Genomic DNA, 20749 nt, shown 5'->3' on the forward strand with positions numbered 1-20749 from the left:
ACAAAGCTTTGTGCATGGTTTACATGCTGACCCTTGTTGATGGCCCAGCATTGAAATCTGCAGCAATTTGAGGAAGGGTTGCACTTCTGTCACATTCAATGATTCTCTTCTGTTGTCATTGGTCCTGATCTTCAGGATTTTTTTCCAGCTGCAGCAGTGATGGAGATTTGATGTTTTACCAGACTCTTGATATTCATGGCACACACTCATGAAATGGTTGTACAGAGAAATCCCCACTTCATCACTACCTTGGAGATGCTGTGTCTCATTGCTTGTGCACTGACTATAACACCACGTTCATACTCACTTAAATCTTGATAACCTGCCACTGTAGCAGTAGTAACTGATCTAACAACTGCACCAGACACTTGTCTTATATAGGTGTTGCTGACCACAGTGCCATATTCTGCTTATTTACATATCTCTGCATTTCAATATGCATCCCTGTAACAGTTTCTTTGGTGCTTCAGTGTATCTCCTTCTGAATCTGTTTACTGTAGTCATCTCTTGGTCTCCATCTATAATTTTTACCTCTCAACACTGCCCGCCAATACTAAATTGATGATCCATTGACATCTCAGAATGTGTTCTAACAACCTAACCCTTCTTCTAGTCAGGTTGTGCCACAAATTTCTTTTCTCACCAGCTCTTTTCTGTACTTCCTCATTAGTTACATGACCTACCCATCTAATGATTAGCATTGTTCTGCAGCATCACATTTCAATAGCTTCTATTCCCTTCTTGTTTAAACTTCATGTTTCACACCCATACAAATACTTTCAGAAAAAACTTCCTAATGCTTTAATCAATATTCAGTGTTAACAAAATCTTCTTTAGAAATGTTTTCCTTGCCACTGTCAGTGTATATTTTATATTCCATGTAATTTGGCCATCAGATGTACTGTTGTCCTAACAGCAAAACTAATCTGCAACTTTCAGGTCTTGTTTGCTATGTAACCCCATCAGCATCAACCGATTTAATTAGACTGCATTCCATTATCATTGTTTTACTTTTGTTGACATTTATCTTATATCTTCCTTTCAAGACATTGTCCATTCCATTCAACTGCTCTTCCAAGTCCTTTGCTGTCTCTGGCAGAATGACAGTATCATTGACAAACCTCAAAGTTTTTATTTCTTCTTACTGAATTTTGATTCCTACTACATTTTTTCTTGATTTACTTTACTGCTTGCTTAATGCACAGATTGTATAACAAGGATGATAGGCCACAAGCCTGTCTCACTTCCTTCTCAACCATTGCTTCCCTTTCATGCCCCTTGGCCCTTAACTGCCATCTGGTTTCTGTACACTTTGTACATAGCCTTGTGCTCCCTTTATTTTACCCCTTCTACCTTCAGAGTTTCAAAGAGAGTATTCCAATCAACACTGTCAAAAGCTTTCTCTATGTCTGCAAATGCTACAAATGTAGGTTTGCCTTTCCTTAACCTACCTAGGGTCAGTATTGACTTGTGTGTTCCCACATCTCTGGAATCCAAACTGATCTTCCCTAAGGTCTGCTTCTATCAGTTTTTTCCAGTCTTCTATAAATAAATTTGCATTAGTATTTTGCAACTATGACTTGCTAAACTAGTAGTTCAGTAATACTCTCAACTGTCAGCATCTGCTTTCTTTGGAATGGGAATTGTTACATCCTTCTTGAAGTCTGGGGGTATTTTGCACTAGATGGAAGGGTTTTGTTATGGCTGGCTCTTCGAATCTGTCAGCAATTCTGATGGAATGTTGTCTACTCCCAGAATCTTGTGTTTGGACTTCAGTCTTTCAGTGCTCTGTCAAATTCTTTTCACAGTATCATATGTTCCACCTTACCTTCACCTACATCCTCTTCAATTTCTGTAATAAGTTCATCTCACTCATATAGACCCTCTATATACTCCCATGTTTTTGCTTTCCCTTCTTTGCTTAGGACTGGTTTTCAGTCTGAGTGCTTGATATTCATATAGCTGCTTCTTGTTTCTCCAAAGCTCTCTTCAGTTTTCCTGTATGTCATATGTCTCTTTCCTCTAGTGATATATGCTTATAACTTCTAACTCCTTACATTTGTCCTCTAGACATTCCTGCTTAACCATTTTGCAATTCTTGTCAGTCTCATTTCCTACCTCATTAAGAATGCTAAAAGACAGCATCTGACAGCAGTTTCTCACCATATCTGCTGATATGCTGTACAGTGCTGTTCACAACATTGTCCCGCGACTACTGGTGTTCTGATGAATGATGGCTGACATGCTGAGCATTTTTATAAAGAATATTGCCTTTGCTAAAAATCAATTGTTATGCTAATTATTGCTTTCATATCTTATTAAACCCAATGTGTTGGTCCTTTTTTTACAATTTTGTGGTTTCAATAAAACTCTATGTCATTTCTAGCGTCTGTTTCAGTTTTTACCTCTCAGCCTACATTATTCTGGGAAGTACTGAACTGGGGACTGATGACCTCAGATGTTGAGTCCCATAGTGCTCAGAGCCATTTGAAGTACTGAATTTTCAAATGTTGCAGGACATTTGAGTCGCCCTGTAATTGGAGCACAGCATTGTATAGAAGTGAACTATAGACTGATGGTAAACTGGAAAAGGAAAGGATCAAATATTTGGGATATGGTGCTACAGAAAGATGTTGAAACTTAAGTGGACTGACAAGAAGTGAGTTGATTTTCCACAGAATTGGGGAGGAAAGGAACATTTATGGATAATACAAGAAGGAGGGACAGAATGATAGGACATGTTAAGACAAGCAGTAACTTCCATTTTGCTAGAGGGAGCCATTGAGGGCATACAGAGATTGGAATACATCCAGCAAATAATTGAGGAGATAAGGTGCAAACGCTACTTCATAATTAAGTTGTTGGCAAAGGAGAGGAAGCTGTGGCAGTCCAAATCAAATAGTCTGAAGACTGATAGTGCTGAACATTTTACAATAACAGTTAATTGTTAACACCTTCGATTGTAAAGGGCTTTGTCAGTTCACATAATGTACACACTGGCAAACAGTTGTAAATTACAGTCACCTAAGATGACATCCACAGATGTGAAGGATTTCAGTTCAGTCAATATATTCTTAAAACCAAATGTCTTTTAGTGACATGTGATATAGATGTTTGTCAACCTTAGCATGCTACAATTTTTAAATGCAGGAAGGCTTTTTTTGTCCTTTTCTTAATACTGTTATAACACATCTTCAGATTTTCCCAGCTGTGATTTGTCCCAATGATCTGTGAATTAAACTCAACAGCACCTTCTTTCCTCTCCTTTTCTCTGTTGGCTGTAGTGAATATCAGTTTTTTGCCTTTTGCTGTGTCTTTATACTGACCCAGTGGGATTTCCATCAATAAATCTATTTCAGCCGGGGAGAAATTTGAAAATAGCCCCTTTGTCTACTTACTTCCCTGTTTCTTTAACACACAACACCTTCGATTGTAAATACCGTCTAGCAATGATGTACAATTAATATGTGCAGTCAGAGCATGATAAACATGTCAGTAGCTACTTAAGTGGTGTTGCCAAGCACATTTTGTGCTATTTTAGATCAAAACTGGGCTTCATACACTGGATTCAAATTTAGTGTTACAGAACAGAATGGATTCCTGAACAGAGTTAAATTTCTGATCTAAGATCAAAATTGATTTCCAGTCAGTGATGTTTATACAATTGGCCATCAGACTTCTTTTCTAGATCATTTATTGTTTCTGATTTACATTAATAAACTGCCCAAATTCATGAACTATTAATGTAAAGTCATGATACTGCTAGACAACACCAGAATGTATCTGGAAAATATGCCTGTTACAAACACCAAAAACTTTTTTTCAAGGTCCAGAAATGGTTTAGTGCCACAACCAAAGCAAGATCATCTGTAGTCAGTTTCAGTGTGATCTTAATCACTCAGAAAATTTACAGTAACAAATAAACAGCAGTTACAGAGAGTAGATGCTACTAACTTTCTGGATCATTACTTAGTCTACAAACTGGAAGGCCATAAAAAGTTTGAGCTTGGCTCCATTTCCATTGTGAATCTTCTTCATTATATGCCACAGACTAAAAACCTCTTGTTGCAAACTTTTTAGGCCATTGGGAATATTTTCCACTGCTTCCCAAGACATGATTTCTCTCAAGCAATTTGTTCAAAATATGCCTGCTCTCTAATTGAAACACTGCACAAGTTCACTTTCATGACACGAGATAACAGAATGACATTCACACTGAATTTAAAAATCTGTGATGAAACAGAGAACTATTAAATACTTTTGAACCAAAATTCTCAACTTCAGTTAAAGAGGTAAAGAAATGGTGAATTCATATTCAGGAATAAGTCAGGCAACTTCTGTTTCATCATTCTACTCTGTTGATGAGCTTTCAAACCTCAGCTTAGCAAATAAATGAGTGACATAAGCTGTTTCAGGTTATTCAGTGGCTAAAATAAAAATTATCCATCCAATGAGGTAAAAGAACAGGAACCGTGGCATATAAGTTTATCATCATGGAATAATTTTTTATTTTGTGAACACATCACTATGTTATTTGTGTGCTCAGGCTGAGTGACTGCTTTATGAAACAGACACATCACAAATCAAATAAACAAAGTGTCAGGTAACAATGCAGTCCTACATTTTATCGATGACTGCTGAAAAGGAACACATTTGTAACAATAATATTGTCACAGTGCACTCCCAGGAGAAATCATCGCTCTAGGAGACATGTGTATCACAAATCAAATAAACAAACATTTTTATTTAAATAACCTCATGTTAGCTTGGTTTCATGCAGAAACTTTACATGGAAGTACAAACAATACTGAAGACACTCAGCTACTTTGCTTATGGCAGCAGTTGCAGACAACTTACTCATTGCAAACTATGTGTAACTTCTATTCAGCTTTTGTCACATGATGCTCCCACTCCAGCTAAGCCAAAAGGCTGACCTATACTTTCCCCAGTGTGGACTGTAAAGAAAAACTTTCATAGTGGGGGGATGTTGCAGATACTAATTCCTAAGATGATACTCATTTGCGTCAAATCACCAGAATAATTTTCACCTACAACAATAGTGTTTCAGCTGTTTATTCCAAGCACCAAGTAGATTCTTCATAAGATGTGCAAAATGAGGAAGAAAGCAAACTCTGCTCTCTATATTGCTACCCTTGTTGTGTGAATAGTATTAACTCTGTGGATTGAACAAGCCAGTACTTATATCACATGAGGTCATAAATAACTGCATGAATGATCTCAGCTTTACATTTACAGCAGCTTTAAATAAATGAATTTATTCACTCAACACTACATTAAAACGCCTACTCTCCATTGCCTGCCCAGAACCAGTGTCAACAGTATTAACAGCCTGCTTTATATCATGGTCATGCTCAGTGCAATTAAAGCATTCAATGGAAATGACACTCTAAATGCCCATGGCAAGAGAGCTGCCAATAAATCATCTGGACGAACTTGAAAATTGTAGTTTTCATGGACACACACTGAGAGCATTGTACACCCAAAAGTGGCATTTTTGCAGTTTTATGGTTAGATCTCATAAAAGACTCAGAATATTGAAAATATGGTTCTATTAAAAGTTGTAGGGCATTAAATTCTGCATTAAATGAGTCCAGATGCATATTTTTTGGACCATACTAGTACTCTTCAAAACTGGACAAATTTTATATGTTTACAAAAAAATTTCATTTTAACTTCTGCCTTTTCATAATATCATTTAAACTAACCCATCAGTCAATAAAACAGTCCCTAAAAAAGTTATAGAGGAATAAATTCTGTGTTCAATGAGACCAAAAGTAAATTTTTTGGACCACCTGTTCCTTTACAGCTTCACCTTAAATTTGGACCATTTTTCATCATCAATGGAGACTGTTTAGAACACAGTTCAATAAGTACTATTTGCACTGTGTTAAATTTAGTACTACAGCATTCCATTGTGCTATCTGGTACTTAGTAAATATAGTAATACAATAAAATATTAAACTTGCAGAAAATATAAAAAGATAATATTAAAAACTGGTTTAGTATGGGATATGGTGAAAGCCATTCAACTGATCTGAAGATGGAGACAGGATAGGAGACACAAGTCTTGAAATCAATTAGTGCTGATTATGTTTCATAATAACGAGAATTATACACTACTAGCTATTAAAATTGCTACACCAAAAAGAAATGCAGATGATAAATGGGTATTCATTGGACAAATATATTATACTAGAACTGACATGTGATTACATTTTCACGCAATTTGGGTGCATAGATCCTGAGAAATCAGTATCCAGAACAACCACCTCTGGCCGTAATAATGGCCTTGATACGGTTGGGATCGAGCACGGCATTCGGTATTATCCTCCTGAACCCACTGATTCCATATTCTGCTAACAGACATTGGATCTCGACCAATGCGAGCAGCAGTGTTGTGATACGATAAACTGCAATCGCGATAGGCTACAATCCGACCTTTATCAAAGTCGGAAACGTGATGATACGCATTTCTCCTCCTTACATGAGGCATCACGACAACGTTTCACCAGGTAATGCCAGTCAACTGCTGTTTGTGTATGAGAAATCGGTTGGAAACTTTCCTCATAACAACACGTTGTAGGTGTCGCCACCGGCGCCAACCTTGTGTGAATGCTCTGAAAAGCTAATCATTTGCGTATCGCAACATCTTCTTCCTGTCGGTTAAATTTCGCTTCTGTAGCATGTCATCTTTGTGGTGTAGCAATTTTAATGGCCAGTAGTGTAGTTAAAGGTATGAAGAGGAAATGGGATAGCAAATAGTTAGGTACACAAATTTTACATACATCGATGTTCGACTGTAATTGGGCCACTCATATCCTCAGAGTCTGTAATTTCTGATCTCACCTGGCTCCTCAAAGTCTGTAAGTTTCATCACCCTATATATGCAACCTAGACGTTCATCAACTTCTGGTTCATCAATTTCATCTGGTTGGAGGAAGTAGGTGCAGGAGTTCCCCGTGCAATTGGCACAAATCATTGAGCACATTATCCCAGCCTTACAACACCCACAACAACCTGCACAACCCTTACTGCATTTGCAAAACGTTGTGGACAGAAGAGACTGTGGTTCTGGTGCCTTGGAGGTAAGAATGGGGTCACGACCAAACTCTGAAACCTGGCAGGTTGCCTGGTTGAATTCAGATTTTATGAAGAAAACAAGTTGAATTGCCATTTATCTAAAGTATCCCCTGCCCTACCTCTACAGAGCATTGTTAAAAATCATAGGCCAGCTTTGGCAATAGCTGGATTTTCAGCTGGTGTCCATGGGCAAAGAATAAATAAATAAATAAAAGCTTCAGCTTGAGTGTTATGCTCAAAGAAAAATTTGATTTATTCCAGAAGAAATTTATTTTTGACCAGCAGCTTGACCACTTTATTTTTGCCCTGAATTAAAAGAGCGTTGACGTTGTGTCACATCCACTTATGGTGTGGAGAAATATGAGTGGCCATTTGATGTCTGCCAGTTTGAAGTTGTTGTGACCAACTACTTTTGTAGGGTCATTCCTCTTCCAGGTTTTGAGGTATATTTGCTGATGGTGTGGGTAGGGCATTGAGCGTGATGAGAGGGTCCATATCCTCAACAACTACCACAACCTTCTCATACTCCAGTGATAACTCTAAGGCCATGGCAACAATCAGGTGGTCTGCACCTTCATTAGCTTGCTTTACTGAGAAGCCTTCAACTTCAAGCATCTCAGTAAGCAAGCTAGACATGCTTTATTTCTGTCATTGGTAAGGAATTGCTCCTGAGTCTTAGTCAACACCATTAACTTGATGAAGGTGACCTGAGGAGTAGTGTGTCTTTTGCTTCGGAAGATGTGCTCAGCATATTTGATGATCCTGGGTAGCCACCAAACACCAGACTTGTCACATCTCGCTTGTAGTTTCTTTGTAGGTAGCCAGCATATTTAGTTTGGATTAATTGGAATGTTTCACCATTCTTCCACAAAACCCAGTGGAGAAGAGATTGATCACTGATGACAAAAGCTGCTCCTTCCAGGTTTACCTCATCCGGTGGTGTCAACAGGTTCTGTAACACTGAATTGGGAGTCTCCCCCATTCCAACTGCATCAAACAGAGAGAGAGGATTGGGTGCCATCACATAATGAAAGAATTCGTTAAGCTATTCATCAGATTTCTTGAGGAGTGCTATCCAGTGGAATATGATTTTAGGGTTCACCTGTACATCCCCTGCATCATTGGTTACCTTAGATTTGAATTATTACTCATTACTCATTTTTTCCAGACAAACTTGATGTTGTCAAAGGTTGACCAACCAGGTAGAGCATTGAGGAACTGCCAATTTCAAAGCCTCATCTCTGATGATTCTTGTACTGATGCACATAACAAAATTAGTAACAAGTAAAAGGTCATGGGATTGAACCCATCGAAAAACGTCTGAAGATCTGCATTGTCACACTGCACTCTAGCATGCCTCACATCAGCATGTTGCTCTGATGTAGTGAGTGAAGCCCCACAAAACCTTTTAGCCTGCTGGATCACTTTAGTAATACTAGGCATCGTCAGAACCCATCTACTTAGAGTACTGTCCGAAATGCCGTGACTGTGACTGAGCCCTCAAGTATTTTTAAACAAGCACATTAGGAACTGCTCAATCATCATATCACACCATAACCTACTCCAAAACTTAGCAGAACTTCTGATAGTAAACAACCCATTGAGTGCAAACCATGTATAGTCTTCTGCAGATATTTTATTTGCAAGACCCACCATGCCTTGTAAATAGAACTGTGCAGATTTAGCATACAGAAAACACACAATGACATGAAAATAGGGTAGTATTTTCTTAATAATAGTGGTGAGCTGCAGTTCCCAGTCACTGCACCTCTCAGGCTGAATGAATTGCTTCATCAGAATAGTCATGTTGAAGCAGAGAATCCACAATTTGCATTGGGACTATTTATCTCTAACTCTTCTAGTCTCTGTGCAAACATCTGCTTCCTTCATAGTTTCATGATCTAGGTCTTCCAAGGGACTTGTTGAGGTAGATGCTTCTTCAAGGTGCTGATCCAGTCTGTCATTGTCACTTATTCCTATGAAGACAAAATGTCCAAGAGCCCAACTACAAAGTATATGTGCTCATACTGAATTTGAATAAGCATGACCAACCATCATTTCTTTTTTTCCAACACATCTGTCGTCAAGGAGCGTGACTGAATGAAATTTAAAACTAAATTTGACACTACAAACTTGTCAAGCCACAGACAATAAAAAAATAAAAGTTTTAAAAGATTACAGCCACTGAATCATCATTTTCAAATGTAATCACAAACCTGGAAAACTGCATTAATGATTGCAACCACACTTCCATAAAAAATTATGAAAAATACACTAAAACCAGTAAACTGCAGCAAAGCCAGCAGAAATGGATCACAACACATTACGACAATTTTTGTTTGCTCAGTCATTTCACAGCTTATTGCAGTGTAGATGAAAACTATATTGGGATGAAAGATATTATACTCTTGCATTATGTCCTGCAGTGATGCAACAATCATTTTGCAAACTAAGATACACATTTCTGAGCAAAAAATTTCCCTTTGTAGTTGTTTTATTCCCCTGCCCCCATGGGGCAGCGGCACAATTTGCCGCTCTTCAGCCGAGAGATTACATAAAATGACACAGGAGGAAATTACATATATAAAATATGAGGATTAAAGATGAAATGTAAGACATGAGAAGGAGGAAGCAATTGGCGTTAAAATATACAAAAAATGGGTAATAATAATAATAATAATAAAGATTTTATTGTCTTTAGGCCATTACAGCAATTGACAGTGTCAAATGAAGATACAATTTATAATACATTGTGATAACGTATTGACTACTGAAATATTTTACCTTACATTACAATAAATGTACAGTGGGTCATCTGTTGGATTACTGCGTTTTACAGTTGAAGAATTCATTGATATCATAGAACAGGTGGACAACAAACCATTCATGCAGTCTTTCTTTGAATGTATGTTCAGGAAGATCCTGTATAGCATGTGGCAGCTTATTAAATAGTTTGTGCCCTGTGACTTCATAGCTATTTATTGATTTTGATAATCTATGGTAAGGCATGTATATGTGTTTGATGCTTCTTGTGTTGTAACAATGTACATTTTCTCTACGTTTCACATCTTGTAGGTTCTTCTTCGTAAAGATTAAGACATTGTATAGATAGAGGTTTATTACCATCATAATTTTTTGTTTAATAAATAAGGGTTTGCAGTGAGCCTTATGTGAAGAATTTGTAATTATCCTAATGGCTTTCTTCTGCAATAATAGGATGTCATGTATATGACTACAGTTACCCCACAAGATAATGCCATAGGATATTATACTTTAGAAAAATGCAAAATAAAACGATCTGATGTATGTTTCAGGTACACAATTTCTGAGTTGTCTTAATAAATAAATTACTCTAGATAGCTTACTACTAATATAGTTTACATGTTGGCCCCAGGATAACTTTTCGTCTAAATAAATTCCCAGGAATTTAACAGAACTAGGGTCATCAGATAGTGGCTTGTCTCTTAGAGTGAAGATTATCTGCTGAGTTTTATTTTCATTTAGCAGGAAACCACTTGCTCTGAACCAATATGCTGCATGAGTGAGTGTATTTTCAACACAGGTTTTAAGATCATTAAGATTGTTACTGCTATGAAGAAAAGTCGTATCATCTGCATACAATACAGTGGCGGATCTAATAAACAAGGGGAGGTCATTGATCATTATCAGAAACAGGAAGGGGCCCAGTACAGATCCCTGAGGCACACCTACTTTAACATTTTCTATGTTTGACATTTCCTTACCAACACAAACTACCTGTTTACGGTTGTTGAGGTAAGCTTTTAATAGTCTTGAGACTGTTTCCTTTGATACCGTAGAATTCTAGTTTCTCTAGTAGTGGCATGTGCTCAACACAGTCGAAGGCATTGCTTAGGTCACAGAATGAGACATGTGCAAAACCTCTGTTCTCAAAAACTTTGAGGATGTAACTGACTACCGTGTTGATTGCATCAATGGTCGACAGATTCTTCCTAAACCCGTATTGTGTAGCATTAATTATTCCTAGATTCTCAAAGTGAGATGATAATTGTTGGTACTTGATGCATTCTATTACCTTGGAGAATGCGGGTAGTTGGATGAGGCACATTTACATAAAATCCACGTACAGTTAAAATGGCACTTGATGAAGACATAGCACATAAATACTGGTGGTGCGACTAGCACAGTTAAAAGAGGCATTCACAGTATGGGATAATGACACTGAACACACACTGTGCTTATGTTACATACAAAGAGAGCACCAAAATACGACAAAGTTACTTGAGAACCAAAATCAGAGTATGAAAGCGAACATGTGTACACCTCATTATATTGTTTATACCAGTCTTAAACTCTATTTGCTTATTGTTCAAACAAACTAACCCACGTACACAGAAACCTAAAAGATTCATGTACAATAAAAAAATACATACTGATTCAAAGTCACATAATGTATTGGAAAGTCAATCCCCCTACTAAAAGAACATGCATTTATGCTGAATAACACTATCTTTAGCAGTCCTGGCTAACAGTTCACATATATTAGTCACATTGCAGATGCAGTCAATAGATGCTCAAGTATGTTACCCAGCACCCATGATCTCTTGCAAGTTGACTGAAATCCTGAAACATTGTTTTATGTACTAAAGATGCTGTTCAATACCTCCTTCACATCACACGAGATGTGTTCTCCTAAGTAACTTTTCAAAATCATTTATATGGGATTTATGTCAGGTGAAATTAAAAGGTGTTCACATTTGAAATATTAATAAACAGAGTTAAATGCAATAAAAATGGACTAATCAGGTAATACACACAGATATGCTGAGATACTACTCCTAATTTTTGCATTACAAATTATGAACGTTGTCCCATTCCAAAATTGAAACAGGATCTACTCATTTAGTCTCGTGGCATATGTGTATCAAATTCTAAAGCACATATCTCTTACAGAACATAACTATATAGTGTATCACAGATTTTAACTCAGTCAATTGATAAGGCAGAACTTTAAAAACTACATTATCTTACATGCTAAATTCATGCTAATGGAAAAAGAACAAACTAACAAAATTTAGATAGTTATGAATCATGTCTAAAAGCTCTCAGTTCAGTGATATTGCACAATCCAAACAACTTCTTAGACTTTGGATACACAAGTCTGTATGCACTGGGATGTGCATTTTCATGAATTTTGAATGGTCTAATAAAAATATCGAAAAATTTCTTTATCTCATATGTTAACAATTTAGATTTCTCTTTGGCTTTCACCAACACAAGCTCTTCTACCTCAAACTTAGAAAATTTACATTTACCAGCATGTCTCTGCTTTCTCCCATTCCCCTGTTTTATCATCATCTCCCTAACACGTTCTTCCCTCTCTTGTGGTGACAGAATTTTAAATGGTGGAAACTCAATATTTTCAGAAAAAAAGTTCACTGGTCTGCGATTAAACATGATTTCAAATGGCGAAAAACCTCTTGAAGAATGTTGTAAGCTGTTCATAATATCCTCAAAATCACTGACATAATCTATCCAACTGGTATGATTCTTACTACAATATGTTTTAAAAAGACTTCCAATCTCTCTAATACATGTTTTTGCAGGATTACTCAAAGGATGGTACACCAAACTCCGAATATGCCTTATTTTTGCATGATCAACAAAATCTTTCCAAGCTTGTGATGTAAACTGGGAACCATGAAATTGTTTTAGGAATACCCTCCTGATGAAAATATGTGTTTTCAAACTTAATGATGATTTGCTTACTAGTAACTTTCTTCAGAGGAAACACCCTTATAAACATCGAAAATACATCAGCCACCACAAAAACATAACAAAGTCCATTCGTAGATGTAGGTTAAGGTCCGTAAACATCAACAGACATGAGATCAGGGTTACTATCAGGCATTATGTTTGGCATTTGGCCTCTATTTGTTTGGTTACTTACCTTTACTCTTTGCCATCTGTCATGGCTGGCAATCTCCTTCTTGACTCTCCTTCCTATTTTATAAAAATAGATGTTTTCCTGAATCTTTTGTGTGCATTTGGTTGATGCACAATGACCAAAACTCTCATGTGTAAGTAATTAAAGTATCAATGCATTGTTCCGGCCAACATAGTTTCCAATCCTCTGAGTCAGTCTTATGTCTCCTGAATAAAATACACTTATGCACCTTGTAATACTGTTCTGTCTTTTTTCCTCCTTTCTTAACCAATATCGTCATAACCAACTTCCAGTTTTGATAATGATTTTGATACCTGTGGATATCTTTGCAAATTTTCAAGATCTCTTTTTCCTCTTTCACACCTCTCAAGTACATAATTTTAAACTCCCTTTCACCTTCTCCAAAGTTGTTAGATGATTCACTACCCAACCACAGGTGTGCCCCAGTGCTCCATCTTTTTCCTCTCCTATATCTCCTGTAAACCACTGATGTGACCAAACCACTCCCACTCATCTATCCACTTCAATATGCTGATGACACCACCTTCCTTGTCCTCTATTCTACCCTCCAGTGGTCCCAGCACTCCCTCCAAATCCACCTAAAACAGTTTACCACTTGGTGCAACCAATGGCTCCTTTGAATCAATCATTCCACAACACAGGCAATCCTTATAGGATGTACCACCACCTCCTTCCGGCTTCATGATTTCTACCTCACCATCTATGGCCATCCTATCCAACTTACCCCCACCATGAAATATCTTGGCCTTATCCTTGATCATCACCTCACCTGGTCTCCCCATCTCCTTACCATCCAATGCAAAACCCACAGTAGAGCCTGCCTCCTGAAACTCTTGTCTGGCTAGACATGGGGACTCCACCCTTCCACCATCCTTCGCACCTACAAATCCTTGATCCATCCCACTCTTCATTATGCCAGTGTTGCCTGGATATTTGCCCCTCCTAAACTCTATAAAGGCCTCCAAATCTGAACACTATGTGCTCCACTTCATTTTCCATATCCGTCTCCCGTCCCCCATGAAGATCCTCTATGACCTCATTCCCCTCCCACATTTCCTCCTTTTCCTTAAACATGTATGTATCCTCTACACCAACTGCTGCCTCGATCCCCCTCATTCCTGGTGCCTCCTGTCCTCTCCATTCCCCGCCTGCTGCTACGCCTTTACTGATGTGCCTCACCCTCTCTCCATCTCCACACCCTTCACCTTGTCTCACAAAGGATCTTCCAGCCTCTCCCCCTCCTGGATGATGTGCTTCACACACTCTGATCCTCCTCTTCCCCTCCCCTCCTCCCTTGGGCTCCCTCTGCTTCCCCTCCCCCTCTGCTGTTTCCTCCCTCCTGTCCTTCTCACTTCTCCTTTCCACTCCCTCCCCATCTCCTGCCCCTTGTTATGCTGCTGACTCCACCCCTCCCCCCCCCCCCTTCCTGCTCGCCCTCCTCCATTAACACCCCCCCTTTCTCTCTTGCCTCTCTCTCCCCTCTCTGACCTCCCATTCCTTGGTAGGCCCTTCAAATTTTGCTGCAGTTACTTTGTTGTGTTTTGGTGCTCACCTTGTATGAACGTAACCACAGTGTGCGTTCAGTGTCGTCGCCCCATACTGTGAATGCCTCTTTTAATTGTGCTATTTGTGCCACTGTTATTTATGTGCTCTTTTAATTGTGCTATTTGTGCCACTGTTATTTATGTGCCATGTCTTCATCAAGTGCCATTTCAACTGTAGGCTACATGGATTTTGTGTAAACGTGCCTTGTCCAGTTACCCCTTTTTTTGTAGTTTAATCCCAATTGCTTCCCCCCTCTCATCTATACATTTCATATTTTATCCCTGCATTTTATATATGTAATGTTCTCCTGTGGTATTTTATGTAGTCTCTTGGCTGAAGAGTGGCAAATAGTGCCACTGTCAGCCCACCCCTGCCCCCATGGGGCAGGAGAGTGAAACGACATTAAAGGAAAAAAATTCACTATTATAATGCCATCTGTTACTCAATATTACATAGATATATACAGAATACGCAATTAATACAAATTAATTATATTTGTAATGCACTGCATTAATACAAAAGTGCAACAATCACATGTAGCAGGTCAGGTAGTGTTGGGGGTGGTGGCGTAAACAAGTGACTCATACTCGATTTTTTGTCCTTGATTAAACTGCGAAAAATGTATAGCAAGCACGTGACAGTGCCACAGTGACATTTCCTCACAGTGCAGCACTATGGCAACCTAAATATTGTTCCGTAAAAACACGAGAGAACTGCCGGATGTCAAAACGTCCTTCCACAATATTTCAACGCAGTCTTCTGGCCATCTTCAGGTGAGTACCACTGTAGTAGTACTGGCGAGTATGCGCTGAGCTCTGTTATTTAGAGCCATACTGAGGTGACATTGCACATGCGCTGCTCAGCGTGCGCGTTCGTAACAACTCTGTGCACTGCCCCCAAGCTCCCCACGGTGAAAGCTCGGTGTATCGGTGTCAGGTCGATTTTCGTCTTCATGCAGATAACTATGTCGACTACGAAGTTTCTCTATAACAGGATTCCAAGCAGAGTTACGCTGATAACCGCTATCTCGATTGATGAGAGTCTCGTTGTCAGACAATCTTATTTCCACAGATTCATTGATAATCGAGCTCCAAAAGTTCGATGTACGTGCCAAAATTTTTGTGTCGTCGTAATTCGTGGAGTGGTCTGTGGAAATACAATGTTCGGCGATTGCGGACTCGGTGGGTTGGAGAAGGTGAGTATGCCGTCGGTGTTCCACAATGCATTCCTGCACAGTTTGTGTTGTTTGCCCTATATATGATTTGTCGCATTCACACGCAATCTTGTAAACACCTGATTTATGCAGGCCCAGGTCGTCTTTAATGGATCCCACCAGTGATGAAATTTTGGAAGGAGGGCGAAAGATGACTCTCACTTAATGCTTCCTCAGTATTCTGCCTACCTGTTAAGAAATATTCCCAATAAATGGTAGATAAGCAGTCGACCTGAAGGCCTCTTCCTCTTCCTTGTTCCGTCATTTGTAGATCTGCATCACTCTGCTCACTTGCCTAGTTGAAAAGCCATTCTTCAGAAATACTTTTTGCAAGTGTTCCAGTTCCGCTTGAAGACTGTCAGTGTCAGAGATGGTATGGGCACGGTGAATTAAGATTTTGAGAATGCCCATTGTTTGTGCTGGATGGTGGCAACTAGTAGCTTGCAGATACAGGTCTGTATGAGTGGGATTACTGTACACTGAGTGACCAAGTGTGCCATCACTCTTACGTCGCACCAAGACATCTAAAAATGGCAAGCAACCATCTTATTGAAACTTCCTGGCAGATTAAAACTGTGTGCCGGATCGAGACTCGAACTCGGGAACTCCCCCAGGCTGTGGCTAAGCCATGTCTCCGCAATATCCTTTCTTCCAGGAGTGCTAGTTCTGCAAGGTTCGCAGGAGAGCTTCTGTGAAGTTTGGAAGGTAGGAGACGAGGTCCTGGCAGAATTAAAGCTGTGAGGACGGGGCGTGAGTCGTGCTTGGGTAGCTCAGTCGGTAGAGTGCTTGCCCGCGAAAGGCAAAGGTCCCGAGTTCGAGTCTCGGTCCGGCACACAGTTTTAATCTGCCAGGAAGTTTCATATCAGCGCACACTCCACTGTAGAGTGAAAATTTCATTCTAGAAACATCCCCCAGGCTGTGGCTAAGCCATGTCTCCGCAATATCCTTTCTTCTAGGAGTGCTAGTTCTGCAAGGTTCACAAGAGAGCTTCTGTGAAGTTTGGAAGGTAGGAGACGAGGTACTGGCGGAATTAGCTGTGAGGACGGGGCGTGAGTCGTGCTTGGGTAGCTCAGTCGGTAGACCGCTTGCCCGCGAAAGGCAAATGTCCCGAGTTCGAGTCTCGGTCCGGCACACAGTTTTAATCTGCCAGGAAGTTTCATATCAGCGCACACTCCGCTGTAGAGAGAAAATTTCATTCTAGAAACATCCCCCAGGCTGTGGCTAAGCCATGTCTCCGCAGTATCCTTTCTTTCAGGAGTGCTAGTTCTGCAAGGTTTGCAGGAGAGCTTCTGTAAAGTTTGGAAGGTAGGAGACGAGGTACTGGCAGAAGTAAAGCTGTGAGTACCGGGCGTGAGTCGTGCTTCGGTAGCTCAGATGGTAGAGCACTTGCCCGCGAAAGGCAAAGGTCCCGAGTTCGAGTCTCGGTCGGGCACACAGTTTTAATTTGCCAGGAAGTTTCATATCAGCGCACACTCCGCTGCAGAGTGAAAATCTCATTCTGGAAACATCCCCCAGGCTGTGGCTAAGCCATGTCTCCGCAATATCCTTTCTTTCAGGAGTGCTAGTTCTGCAAGGTTTGCAGGAGAGCTTCTGTAAAGTTTGGAAGGTAGGAGACGAGGTACTGGCAGAAGTAAAGCTGTGAGTACCGGGCGTGAGTCGTGTTTCGGTAGCTCAGTTGGTAGAGCACTTGCCCGGGTAAGGCAAAGGTCCCGAGTTCGAGTATCGGTCGGGCACACAGTTTCAATTTGCCAGGAAGTTTCATATCAGCGCACACTCCGCTGCAGAGTGAAAATCTCATTCTGGAAACATCCCCCAGGCTGTGGCTAAGCCATGTCTCCGCAATATCCTTTCTTTCAGGAGTGCTAGTTCTGCAAGGTTTGCAGGAGAGCTTCTGTAAAGTTTGGAAGGTAGGAGACGAGGTACTGGCAGAAGTAAAGCTGTGAGTACCGGGCGTGAGTCGTGCTTCGGTAGCTCAGATGGTAGAGCACTTGCCCGCGAAAGGCAAAGGTCCCGAGTTCGAGTCTCGGTCGGGCACACAGTTTTAATTTGCCAGGAAGTTTCATATCAGCGCACACTCCGCTGCAGAGTGAAAATCTCATTCTGGAAACATCCCCCAGGCTGTGGCTAAGCCATGTCTCCGCAATATCCTTTCTTTCAGGAGTGCTAGTTCTGCAAGGTTTGCAGGAGAGCTTCTGTAAAGTTTGGAAGGTAGGAGACGAGGTACTGGCAGAAGTAAAGCTGTGAGTACCGGGCGTGAGTCGTGCTTCGGTAGCTCAGTTGGTAGAGCACTTGCCCGGGTAAGGCAAAGGTCCCGAGTTCGAGTCTCGGTCGGGCACACAGTTTTAATTTGCCAGGAAGTTTCGTATCAGCGCACACTCCGCTGCAGAGTGAAAATCTCATTCTGGAAACATCCCCCAGGCTGTGGCTAAGCCATGTCTCCGCAATATCCTTTCTTTCAGGAGTGCTAGTTCTGCAAGGTTTGCAGGAGAGCTTCTGTAAAGTTTGGAAGGTAGGAGATGAGGTACTGGCAAAAGTAAAGCTGTGAGTACCGGGCGTGAGTCGTGCTTCGGTAGCTCAGATGGTAGAGCACTTGCCCGCGAAAGGCAAAGGTCCCGAGTTCGAGTCTCGGTCGGGCACACAGTTTTAATCTGCCAGGAAGTTTCATATCAGCGCACACTCCGGTGCAGAGTGAAAATCTCATTCTGGAATCCATACTTTGTTAATAATAACAACTAAAGACAAACAATGCGCTAGGTAGCATTAGGTCTATGCTATTGCATTTGTGCATTGCATATAGCTAGAGGTCTAATTAACTGCATATTACATCATCTAATATACTCTCAAAAATTGTAGGTTATTATAAACTATACAGGTTATGTGATGAGCTAGGGATTCGAGGAGATAATTTGAGGATCTCCTGCTGGACTTCTGGAAAGGGGTCACTGTGACAGGGTTTGTAGGTGGATGAATCTGAAAGGTGGTGGAGTCCTTGTGCCAGGTAATCCTTGTGGTTCAAAAGAACAGTGTGGAGCCTCTGTCAGCAGGTAGAATTATAAGGTTACCTATATGGTTGCCTATGACTATTATGGTATGTTAAGATAGGTATGTATATGCTGTGATGACGAAATGTAGGGATTTTCTTCACATTTTGATGAAATGCTGATGAAGTATAGGGCGTATTGTAATATTTTGTCTCTGAGAAAAAAGCACTGAAGTTTGCAGTTCTTCATCCTTCCTGCTTTTGGCTGTAAGTTGATGATATATTTGTGGTATGGCTCCGTGGAATAGAGGCACTACCAAAGTCTCTCCAACATTTGAACTCTCTCCAACTAAGGATTCAGTTCACCATGGAAGCAGAAAAAGGTAGCAGCTACCATTTCTAGATGTCATGATACAAAGAAAAGGTGACAGAATTCTGAGACATAGTCTACTGCAAACTGACCGACGCAGAATTAAATTTTGCAGGCCAAAAGCTGTGTTCACCCTGCATAATGTGGTGATATTTTGTGCTCTATGGTATGTGGAGTACATGTGTCTCAGATCCCAACAGCCCCCTGGTGAGCTACAACACCTAAAAATGGGTTCCAACAGAAATGTTATTCTAATAATTAGATATGGAATGCATTCTAATCAAAGTGAGTTAAATGTAGGGATCTAAATTAAGGTGGGAAAACACCCACAGCAATGGCCTTCTCGTATGTTTTGGTTACGTGTCTTCTAGAATCAAAAGGATTCTCAGAAAATATGACATTAAGTGCCCTCAGAAAATGGGGCATATGTGAGATCCCTTGTCATTGTGGGAAGTCTTATATTGGGTAGACGTATGACAGCGTGTAAGAACATTGTGCTGTACACCAACCTGACAATTCAGCAATAGTGGAGTGCTGGCTGAATACAAGAATCGAACGTTTTGTGAAAACACTGATGGTCTGTCCTCAGCATGATCACTTTGGGATTGTGTTTTTAAAGAGACCATATGAGGTGGTCTGTTCCAAAACTTGCCTTATTCATAATAAATTTTACAGGAGACACAAAAAACTAAAAACTACTTAATGCCGACAGAAACTGAACTCTTTTCCTGGTAGGAATGCATAATTTTAATAAATAAAGTCATGATTAATTGGGCATGTAATTATTCCCATCGAGAAATTGGTTAGTTGCTTTATATCCAGGATTAGACAAGTTTTGTTGCAGCACATTGCAAATGCGTAGTTAATGTACTCAGGAATATACTTTTTGTATGCGTTTGTGAGAGTGCTGATGCATTCAGTTTATACTCACTTATTAGAACTTTAAAAACACAGTTCATAGTAAACAATAATGATTCTACATAAGTATTCATAGAGCAGAATTCAAATAACTAAGTCTGTCAAATCCTCATGAGTTTCACAATATTCGTTGATTCTCTCTTCAGGGGAGTAATTTATTTCTCCAGTATTGGATGCTAACAAATTCTTGTAGAAAGCCAGTTCTTCATTCAGCTTCCACTCCAATCCAAAATGTTTTTGTAGCAAATGTTGTATGTCCCTAATCTTGGCTGGGTTCAAGGGCACTCCTGAGGACACAACTTGTGGAACATCCATATTCATCAAATGTTTACCTTTCTTCATCACAGACCTTCCTGAACCACAGTCTACATTGTAATTCAGTTCTCCTTGTACCGTCACGTTTCCTTCAGACATTTTACACAAGATGAACCGCTTTGCTGAAGAAAATTTGAAATGCCAGCTACTTGATTTTTTCATCATATTGTCAGCAGCCTTCTTCCAGTCTCTCACTGCGCAATCCACACCAAATTTAGAAACCTGAGAGTTTTGAAACTGCTCGTCACCATAAATAAAAAAAAATTATCTGTGCAAACAATCTATTGTATTACTAAAAATTTGTGAACACCTAAAATTTATTTTCAGCAGCCACCACTGCCGTTTTGTTAACCTTTATAA

General features: G+C 39.9%; 1 protein-coding gene and 1 non-coding gene across 2 annotated transcripts in view; both read left to right on the forward strand.

Moving 5' to 3' along the window:
• The window catches only part of LOC124596716 (ATP-dependent zinc metalloprotease YME1L-like), a 168381-nt gene that overhangs the window by 105965 nt on the left and 41667 nt on the right, over positions 1-20749 (forward strand). The gene's annotated exons all lie outside the window — the stretch shown is intronic.
• Trnat-ggu lies at positions 18068-18142 on the forward strand. Its single transcript has one exon. It is a non-coding gene; the product is annotated as a tRNA-Thr (tRNA).

Source organism: Schistocerca americana, chromosome 1, assembly GCF_021461395.2.
Source record: "Schistocerca americana isolate TAMUIC-IGC-003095 chromosome 1, iqSchAmer2.1, whole genome shotgun sequence".
NCBI classification, from domain to species: domain Eukaryota; kingdom Metazoa; phylum Arthropoda; class Insecta; order Orthoptera; family Acrididae; genus Schistocerca; species Schistocerca americana.